This window comes from Echinops telfairi, unplaced genomic scaffold (genome assembly GCF_000313985.2).
Source record: "Echinops telfairi isolate 266 unplaced genomic scaffold, ASM31398v2 ScPeMD7_60;HRSCAF=208, whole genome shotgun sequence".
NCBI lineage: Eukaryota > Metazoa > Chordata > Mammalia > Afrosoricida > Tenrecidae > Echinops > Echinops telfairi.
In genome coordinates, this window is record NW_022103958.1 from 39,428,313 (window position 1) to 39,437,873 (window position 9,561).

The window sequence follows — 9,561 nt, forward strand, 5'->3', positions numbered from 1 at the left end:
CGCTCCCTGCCCCCCCCCCATTACAGTGCTCCCCAAGGAGTGGTATCGCCACCTTTGGGAAACATTGTTATCTAGGGTTTCAGAGACAGTACATCTTTGTGGGAGCAGATAATCTCATCTTTCTCCTGAGGAGCAACTCATAGGTTTGAACCATCGACCTTATAGTTAGCAGCCGATGCTAACCCTACAGTAACATGGCCAAATGACCTAGGTCTAAAATATTCCAATTTCTTCAACATAACTGAAGCCATCTCTGCTCCAGAACCCACAATCCTCGCTTTCATACATGCAAACGTTCAATTCCTCAGTCAAGCTTTGAAAATCTCCCTCTGCTCTCCCACCAAACCCGAGGCAAATGGAATAGTTAGAGGGCACTCGACTGGGATTCCAAAAAACTAGGTTCCAATCCCAGTGGTACCACTGGAAATACAGCCATGGACATGCCACTTCACCTCTGGAAGTCTCTGTCTTCACACCTGGAAAGTGACCGTCGCTTCACGCAAACCCACAAGGTTCGGCAGACTCAAGCACAAGTCTAGAGAGTGCTTTATAAACAACAGAGTGCCAGACAAATGAGACAAGGCAACCCTCATTGTATCGCTCTGCACAGCAACCTCCTGGCTGCTTCAAAAACTGTTCTATGAGTGATGTATAAGACCTGTTTTTAACTCAATACGACAAACTAATAGAGCACTTGCTAGCATGTTCTAGTAAGTTCTAACAAAATGAGAAGGAAACTCTGGTCAAACATGTTAGATCCAGTTACTTGAGGTAAAGCAAAATTAAACCAGTTGTGGTATTGCAAGGCATCACAGAACCTTGATGAGCTGTACTGCTAACGCATCGTGTAGGGATAGACTAGGTGGCATGTCCCACCGCTATTCCTCCACGTAACCCCTTTTCACAGGGCATCTCAAAGCTAAGGCTGGAAGCACGTCTTGAGAAACAAGCATTCCAGGCACACTCTGTCCCGGGTGCATTTAAGCAGATGAGGATGACCAATTGTCAAGGGAGGTATAGGTGTTCCAATGACTTAAGAGCCAGACACATGCTGTAAACTGGGGTTCGAGTACCACATCCACGGAAAAGCTTTCCCTGAACCCGGGTCAGCCAGAGAATGTTCATGAGTTGCTTTTTCTCTAGCTTTTGAGGATGAATCCTGACTTTTTTTAAATCATTTTTTGGGGGGCTCATACAGCTCTCTCATCACAATCCATACATACACCCATTGTGAAGCACTATCCTGGTTTTTCACCCCGATGAGTTTTCTTGAAATGAGAAGCAAGACATCGACATCTGTAATATCTGATGCATCATCAATCGATGACTGACGAAACCCTGACAGATTCCTGCTACTTAAAAGCCAGTGGACCAGCATTATCAACATTACCTGGGAGCTTGTGATAAATGCAGACTCTCAGGTCATAGCCCAAATCCACTGAATCAGAAACTGCATTTTTAATTAGATCCCCAAGGTGAGTCATATAGGCTGACCAGGCAGTGCTGGTCCACTGGTCTACTCAGAATCCCCCGAATAGTGAAGGAAAGCCTGGGAACTCTCCCTGGGTAAGGGCGTCAAGGCCCGTCAGCCAGACAAGTATATACGAGGGGCTTCAAAAAATTCACAGAAAAATAACATCAAAATACAGTGAACAACAACAAAGTCATTTCCTGAGAGATCATGGATTGTTTTCACAAACTTCTTCAAGGCCCCTCATCCACTATAAAAATAATGCTTTCTATTCTCATCAAGAGTTGCAGTCTTAGAAACCCACAGAGGCAGTTCTACCCTGTCCTATAGGGTCAAGAGGACTTGGAATTGACTCAATGGCAGAGTTTGGAGGTAAAGTGGGAGGCACCCTTCTAGTCCAGCATCAATGACTGGTATGGCTGCCTGCCTGCCCTGAAAATTCAGTTGAAAACAACGGAAGTGCTTCTGGATTCCAGCTCCTCAGGCTGAAGCCAGTGCCCTCAATGTTTTGCAGGTGTCGGGCTGATCTCTCGGGGAGCCACGGAGCAGCCACCCACACAAAAGCCACAGCCCACCACTTGGGCAGCACCCCTTTATGTTTCTGCAGGTGCTACATTCCAAACATGTTTTTGTCTTATAAAGCATGGCAGGAATTCTACACTGAGGGATGGAAAGAGGTTAAAGAAGGGCCTTCTTTTTCTTTGGGGGGGGGGGACTAAGTACCTCTCACAGAGAGGTTTACATTTTTTAAATGTATTTGTTTTATCAACCACATGCTTGCAATGCAAACATCCCTCAAGACATTTTGCAAACAGAGATATTCTGGAAACACACTGGAGGCAGCTTATTTATTTGCTGCTATTACAAGACTAGCCCGGAGGGATGAGTATCAGATGCTATCACCCAATGACATGTCTGCCTGCCTGCTGCCTGTTTCATGCCCCTCAAATACCCACTAAGCCCATTGCTCAGTCCTGCCAGCCTGCCTGTGGCCCATCAGCCCAATGAGAACCTCCCAGCTTGCTCTATGTGTGCCCTCGGGGGCATATGGATATTGTTCTATCACTGGTACCTTTAAAAAGATCTTGAAAGGATAAGCGTGACACGATTCCGCTTCACCAGGTCATTCCCAGCAGAGTACACTACTCTGTCCTATTGGGTCGCTATGAGGTGGAATCACGGCAGTCAGTTTGGCCTTTTGGAGTTTTAGGAACACACTCTTATTATCCTTGGAACTGAAAAAGATGAGGAGTCTTGACTGTCTTTCGGAGAGTCCACCAAATAAGAAGGGTGAAAGCCGGAACTCAGACAACCAGTGGGGAGGGGATCCCTGGAGCCGAGTAAGTCAAGTGCAACCAATGGGGGCTTTCTTAACCACGGCATTTCACACGGATGTGCACTGGTCCACAATTCACTGTGTGCTGAGCATGTTTCCCACACACAGGTCGCCATGTGCCTCTGACCAAATACCTCACCTGTCTCCTAAAGATGGGTGTGCAGAATCATATTGATCGTCTTAGGCTTTTTATAATAAAACCAAGCTCACACTGATATGTGCCTCATGATACTTTATGCCTTAGGGTACTCAAAGGCACTGCCTGCATCTTCAATTCCCCCTGGAAGGCAGGTATAGCGCATCAGTGAGGGCTGGGGCATGAAGTGGCTCCGTGAAGTGGCTCCCGCAGATCACTCTCTCAGGACCCGACTGACTCTCATGGTTCACACCCTCCCATTCAACCCAGGTCTCCCCTCCAACCCAGCATGCCCTTCTCCCCACCCAACAACCCAACAAAGCCGCCAGTTCACATCATCTAGTAGCCACACTGAAAAAGTAAAAAGAAACAGACGCAATTAATTTCAATTACTTTCCATTTATGCCAACATATCCAAAAGATGATCAGTTCAACATGTAATCAATACAGAGTGTAAAAAAAACAACATTCATCTTGCATTCATTTTTCATACTGGATCTCTGACATCTAGCAGGCCTTGTGCACTCTCGAGGGAACACATTCTTGCTGAGTCAATGTCAGGTCCTACAGACCCCAAGTGTGTCCGCAGACCGCCAAGCTCCAGACCGGGTTTTTTCTAGAACGGGCACGGCAAGCCTTTTGGTGAGCAGCCCAGCACATTAACCATCTGCCCTACCAGGGACCCTGGCCCACATGCAGTGCCCCCACCTGTATGTGGCTGGGCTAGCATGAGGCCGCTGGCCCCCACACTGCCCTGGTGCAGGGCTGAAGCAGCCACTTCTCACACATGTCTAAATCTGTTCCAAGAGGCCCTGACCTGCAGGAACTGACTCGAGGGCTCTAAGGCCGAAGTCTCCCTGTGGCACAGATTCACCATGATGAACAACGTTCAGCTCCATCCTCCACGGCCAACACTCCGTGTCAGGGAGCCCCCTCACTGTCCACACCCTCTGGTGCCCCTCCTGCATCCTAGCATACCGGGACTTCTACCTTCGGAGCTCCTGCTGTTATGGGTCATCGAGAGTAGGTTCCAACTCAGAGAACGGACCCAGAGGCTGACACCTTTATGGGAGCAGATAACCAGGTCTTCTGACAACCAGATGGAGCCTGGACGGAACCCCACTAGTTGTAGAGTCTAGGGGCCAGCAGCATGGGCAATACCTAAGAGCATGTTAGAAAGGCAGACTGTCCATCCCTGCCCCAAACTCCCTCACTCTGCGATGTGATCAGATCCCTAGGAGAGCCCAGTAAGTGTTTAACAAGGAACAGCAGCTGATGGGTTTGAACCCTCCCCAAACCTTCTGGTGTGTAACCAGGGCACCAACAGGGGCCCTTTTCCACAGTCCTCCCGTGGTTGCTCTTAGGGGCCCCGAGTCAGTTCCAACTCAGAGTGGGCCTGTGTACAGCAGAACCAAACACTGCCGGCCCTGTGCCATCCCTTGCGATGCTCTAAGTGTCTGATCTGCTCTCAGTGTCACCCACTGTGACATGTCCCTTGATGACAGGACTGTGCCTGTTTCATCCACACTAGAAGCTTGCTCTCCCAGCTCAGTGCGGGGTCAATAAAGATCTGTCTGATGCATGGCTGGGCAGCTGGATAAATGAGTGAGATTCCTTCTAACACAAGAATCTCTTTCTCTGGGGCCGTTTCTCGTCTGTAAGATCTCCGTGGTTCCTTCCGGCTCTGCACGCACAATGCTTCAAGTCACTCACACTCCTCTCTGCTTCAGGGCAGACCAGACAAGAGCACTGAGTCTTCATACCCCAACCAGCAGGGCCAGCTAGCTGACACGAGAAGACGGGTCACAGACCGCACTTTCTCTGGGACCACACAAACTGAGGCAAAAACTCCCTCACTCTGGGCTCTCCAGAAAGTACCCTCTAACCTTTCCACTATTGTGCTGAACAGTGGAAATGTACATACTCTCTCATATAGCACCTGGCTAGTCATGTCTGTGTTTCATATGTGTAAAGTGTCTCAATAAAAGGGGGGCTCAATCGCAATGATCGACATATAACCCCCACCGCACCCCGGAGGGGGAGAAACAAGAGAAACGTGGGGGAAGGGAGACGGAGGACGGTGTAATATATGAGAATAGTATTAATTTATAATTTATCAAGGGGTCACCAGGGTGGGAAGGGGGGTTGGGAAAAAAGAGGAGCTGATACCAAGGGCTCAAGTAGAAAGAAAATGTTTTGAAAATGATGATGACAACATGTCCAAATGTGCTTGATACAATGGATGTATGGATTGGTCTAAGAGCTGGAAGAGCCCTCAATAAAAATGAGTTATAAAAAAAGAAGAAGAAGAAGAAGTGTCTCATTATGTCCTTCAATGAGGGACGTCATGAAAATGTCAAAAGATCAGGTTCAAGACACAGGTCTGGGCTTTCACTGCCATGACCTTTTCTGCCCCCAGGGAGCTGCTTGATCATGAGCATGCTATTTAACCTTTATGCACCTCTAATTCCCCCTCCATAAATTGTGGATAGTAACATACCAACGCACAGCTGTTACAATGTCAGGTGCTCTATAAATTGCAAAGGACCTGCCGGTTGCTGCATAAACGATTTCTTCTGAGGTACATCAAAGTGGGCCGGCAGAGCCATCCAAACTGCCCCTGCCTGGGTAAATCAGGCAAGGCCCAAGGGAACCCCATGCAGGTAAAACACTCACAGCCCTTGCCACCTCAGGAACTGGGAGCAAGAGAAAACTAAACCAAGCCCTGCAAGGCACTGCCCAGATGGCTTGGGTGGAGAGTGAGCTGAAAGGCCAGGTAAGGTGGGCATGCAGCTGCACTGGGGAAAGGTTGCCTCCTGGAGCACAGAGGATCCAGCCTGCAGAGGCAGGCAGGAATCTCTGTCCCACAAGAGCAGAACCCCCACTGAGCAAGAGGCCCTGCCCTCTGCTGCCAAGCGGGGCCAGAGAGCAGAATCATAAATGGTTTCAACAGGCTTTTCATTCTTGTTCCTACAGTGAGGTTCAGAGGCACCTGAACTTTCCCCAACTGGTTCTGCTCACTTCAAACAGGCACTAGTTTTCATGTGTGCGTTATCATTTCAGAAGAAAGTATTTTGCAATCAGAGAATGAGTCATCAGTAATCCTTGTATGTGTGCCAGGAGCCTGCCCCTCGTCATTCCAAACATAAAGAGAAAGGCTCTTGCACTGCATTAGCTAGTGTACGCCTCCACAGACACAGTACAAATAAATTAATTGTGCCTCATCTCACAACAGAGCCTGAGAGGTGTGCAGGAGGGAAAATGTGCTCCATCTTGTTTCATTAACAAATTAAACTGAAATAGACCCGAGCCCATTCTCCTGTGCACACAGACCTGGCTAGTCCGACCCCTCACTCAGAAACCCCCAGCATGCACCCATGTGGGCAGTGTTGCCCAAGGAGAGAGGCCATCAACAACGCCTTGGGCCCAGGGGCGCTATACCTTTCACAGACCTTGCTGGGGACCAGACAGAGTCCCAGGTGGCACCAACAATGAAGTGTTCACCTACTAACCCAAAGGAAGGCAGTTCGAATCCTTAGAAGGCCAATGTAGCCACCCATTTGGGAAAGGGCCCAGCCCCCAAAGCCTACTTACTGTGTGCCGTTCTGATGCATCGGAAAAGCCTTGTGTGATTTTTTGTTTGGGCGGGCACCAGGGGGAGGTTTAATCTAAGGGGCTGCTATGAGGCCAAGCTTCGGTGTGGCATCACCATGAAGGAATCTGGGGAGTAAGTGTCATCCGTCAAATGCTGGGCACTGTCGTAACATGGTAACATGGAGGGGAGGGCGTTCCAATCACTTACCCATGGCAAATAAATAAACCAGTCCAGTGGGCCTGGTATGTCCCGCGGAGCAAAATGAGTTTGTCATCCAGCAGGCTCTGTCATACTGAGGATGGCAAGCATTCCAGAGTGAACGCAGTGGTTCCAGACTAACTTGAAAAACAAGTCGGGCGCTCCTGCACCACAAGCTAACCATTGCGCGCTCCAACACACCTCTCCAAGAGCCTGCGTGAGACATGGCGCGTCTGCAAACGTCGCAGGCAGTTTGCTCGAATGCTGCGACTGTCTCTAGCCTCATTTTTTGCTACATGACTTCAGCAGCCTACGTTTTATAAGTTAATGAGCATGACTCAAAGCAGATCTGCGTATTCATTTTTTAAAATTTTGCTTCCAAAGAGACCAACGCAGTGCTTTCAGAAGAAATAGACAGGAAACGGAAGGGGAGGAGGGGATGGTGGAGTTCTGGAAGAAACAAAAGGGAATCTAGACGGAGAAGAGGAAAAATGCCTTTCCTCTCCAAGTAGCACCATATTAACTTGTGACCTATAAGGAAGTGTAGATCATGAACAGCTAACCCAGCCAGAAAATAAATCCGAAGTATAGGGATTACAGACAGGCTTGGGACAGTGTGTTTTTGTTAAGTTTTTGTTTGTTTCTCTCTAATCGGAAAACCCCAGGATCTGACTGGCATTTCTGAAAAACTCAGGACGTAAAGTCTGACCTCAAACAGTTCGTATGTAACACGGCAAATTTTAAAACTACATAAAAAATTAAAGTCAAGCTCCACTGTACCATGATTGAAGAAATGCCAATTAAACAATGAAACACTGTTTTGCATCTATAAAATGAGCCAAACCTCCGTGAAAACTGACAACACTTCATATAGGCCAAGATGTTGAATCCGGTGCCTTCATGGCTGGCTGGTGGCACTGTACCCGGGTACAGCCCTTTTGGAAACTAATTGGGCAACATCTATTGAGCGCCAAAAAAATGTTTGTGCCCTTTAACCTAGAAATCCTGTTCCTGGGAACGCACCCTAAGGAAATCATCCAAGATCAGGAGGTAGTCATATCTTAAGCATTATTTATTTGTAACAGCACGAACTGCAGTGGGGGGGGAGGAATAAAATCCAAGTCTAAGAAGAGATGAATGGTTAAGCAAACTCAGCCTGTGGAAGGAGAAACTGCAACAGCATTTAAAACCATCTTGGAGGCCACGTAACCATTGGAAAACATTTGCTTAAGGTTTAGTGCAAAGAGCAGAATACAAAATTGAGTCTCCATAGGACGACAGCTATATAGAAACACGCCTGTATCCAGGCAAGGGAGAAAAGGAAAACTGAAAACACTTGTGTGAGGGTGGTCAGCATGTGGGTGATCATTTGCCCCCTTTTTTGTTTGGTTCCTTTTACTGTGGTTCTATGGGAGGGGAGGAGAAATATAAAGGGAAATCACAGGTGGAGACGCAGGAGCTCAGCTCTCATTCAAGAGATGAATCAGGAATTGCGAAAAGCCAAATATGGTCTCTCTGGGGTTTTGTTTGCTTGTTTTGCACAGTCCAGTACTTATCCCAAGAGTGTCTGTGCTACCTTCTACCTGGGCCCCTCCAGTCAATAAGCAGCCTCCAAAGGATGCTCCTTCAGGGGGCAGGACAGGCAGAGGAGGAAAAGGGACACCGAGAAATGAGATCATCTGTCTAAGACGACAGCTTTAGAGGATGGGGCAAGGGAAGTCCCCAGAGCTGTTCTGCTCCAAAGCCCTGGTCAGTCCTGCACAGGACAGTGGCCCTGCCCCTCTTGAGGAAACAGACTCTTCCTCAATAAAATGAGGACCACTTGGCGATTGGAACAGTTTTCATTCAAGTGTGGGTCACAGACCACCTGCATCCGACAGGCTCATGCTCTGATAAGGGCCCTGGCCCAGACCTCCTCAATCAGCAGAAAGCAGCGGGTACGATGATCCCACAAGTCTGAATGCTAGCAGCCTCCTGGGCCCAAAGGCAGTAGATTTATTTGAGCTAAGAGAACCACGGGCCCGAGAAACAAGGCAATGTCTGACACAGTCAAACACCCAAAACGTCACATGTCCATCTCCCAGATAAAATTCTCTTTGACCTAGAAACTTGTATTTCCTTCCATGAAAATGTAACCCCAGAGTTACGTGTTTAAAGTGCAAGGCAGAGATGCTCCTGAGACTTTTTTCCCCCTTGTAAAATGGCAAACGTTGTACAGCCCCACATTCGTACAAAGCTAGTATGTGACTGCTGCTGCCAACACCAACCCAGGCGACCCCAGCGGAGCAGAGACCTCCTCCAGGCCTTTCAGAGGCAGACTTCCAGGCCTTTCCTTGAGGTGCCACCGGTTGAGTTCCAGCCTCTCACCTTTCCACCCAGTAGTCAGAATAGACTCCGTGGCAGCGCACAGCCAGAGAATAATGGGGCGTGGGGAGGAGGTGGTGCTCCTGGCCCCATCATCTAATCACCATGGGAACCCAGAGTCCTACAGAAGGAAACAGAAGAGGCTCCTTCACAGACACTCCACCATCACCAGGCCCAGTGTTTCCACACTCACAAAGCAGCCTCACAACCATCTGAAGGGTAGACCAGTCACCCAAAGTGTCCCAGGATGGAACACGTTGCTCCAAGACATCGCTGAACAAGAGAACCTGGGACTCCACACCACATTCTGTCCATTCCAACTAAACAAAGTGTTTCGGAGAATTTTTTTTTTTTTTTTTTTTGAGCGAGGAGAGAAAAGGGGAACCGATCACAATGATCTACATATAAAACCCCCTCCCAGGGGGACGAACAGAAAAGTGGGTGAAGGAAGACATCGGTCA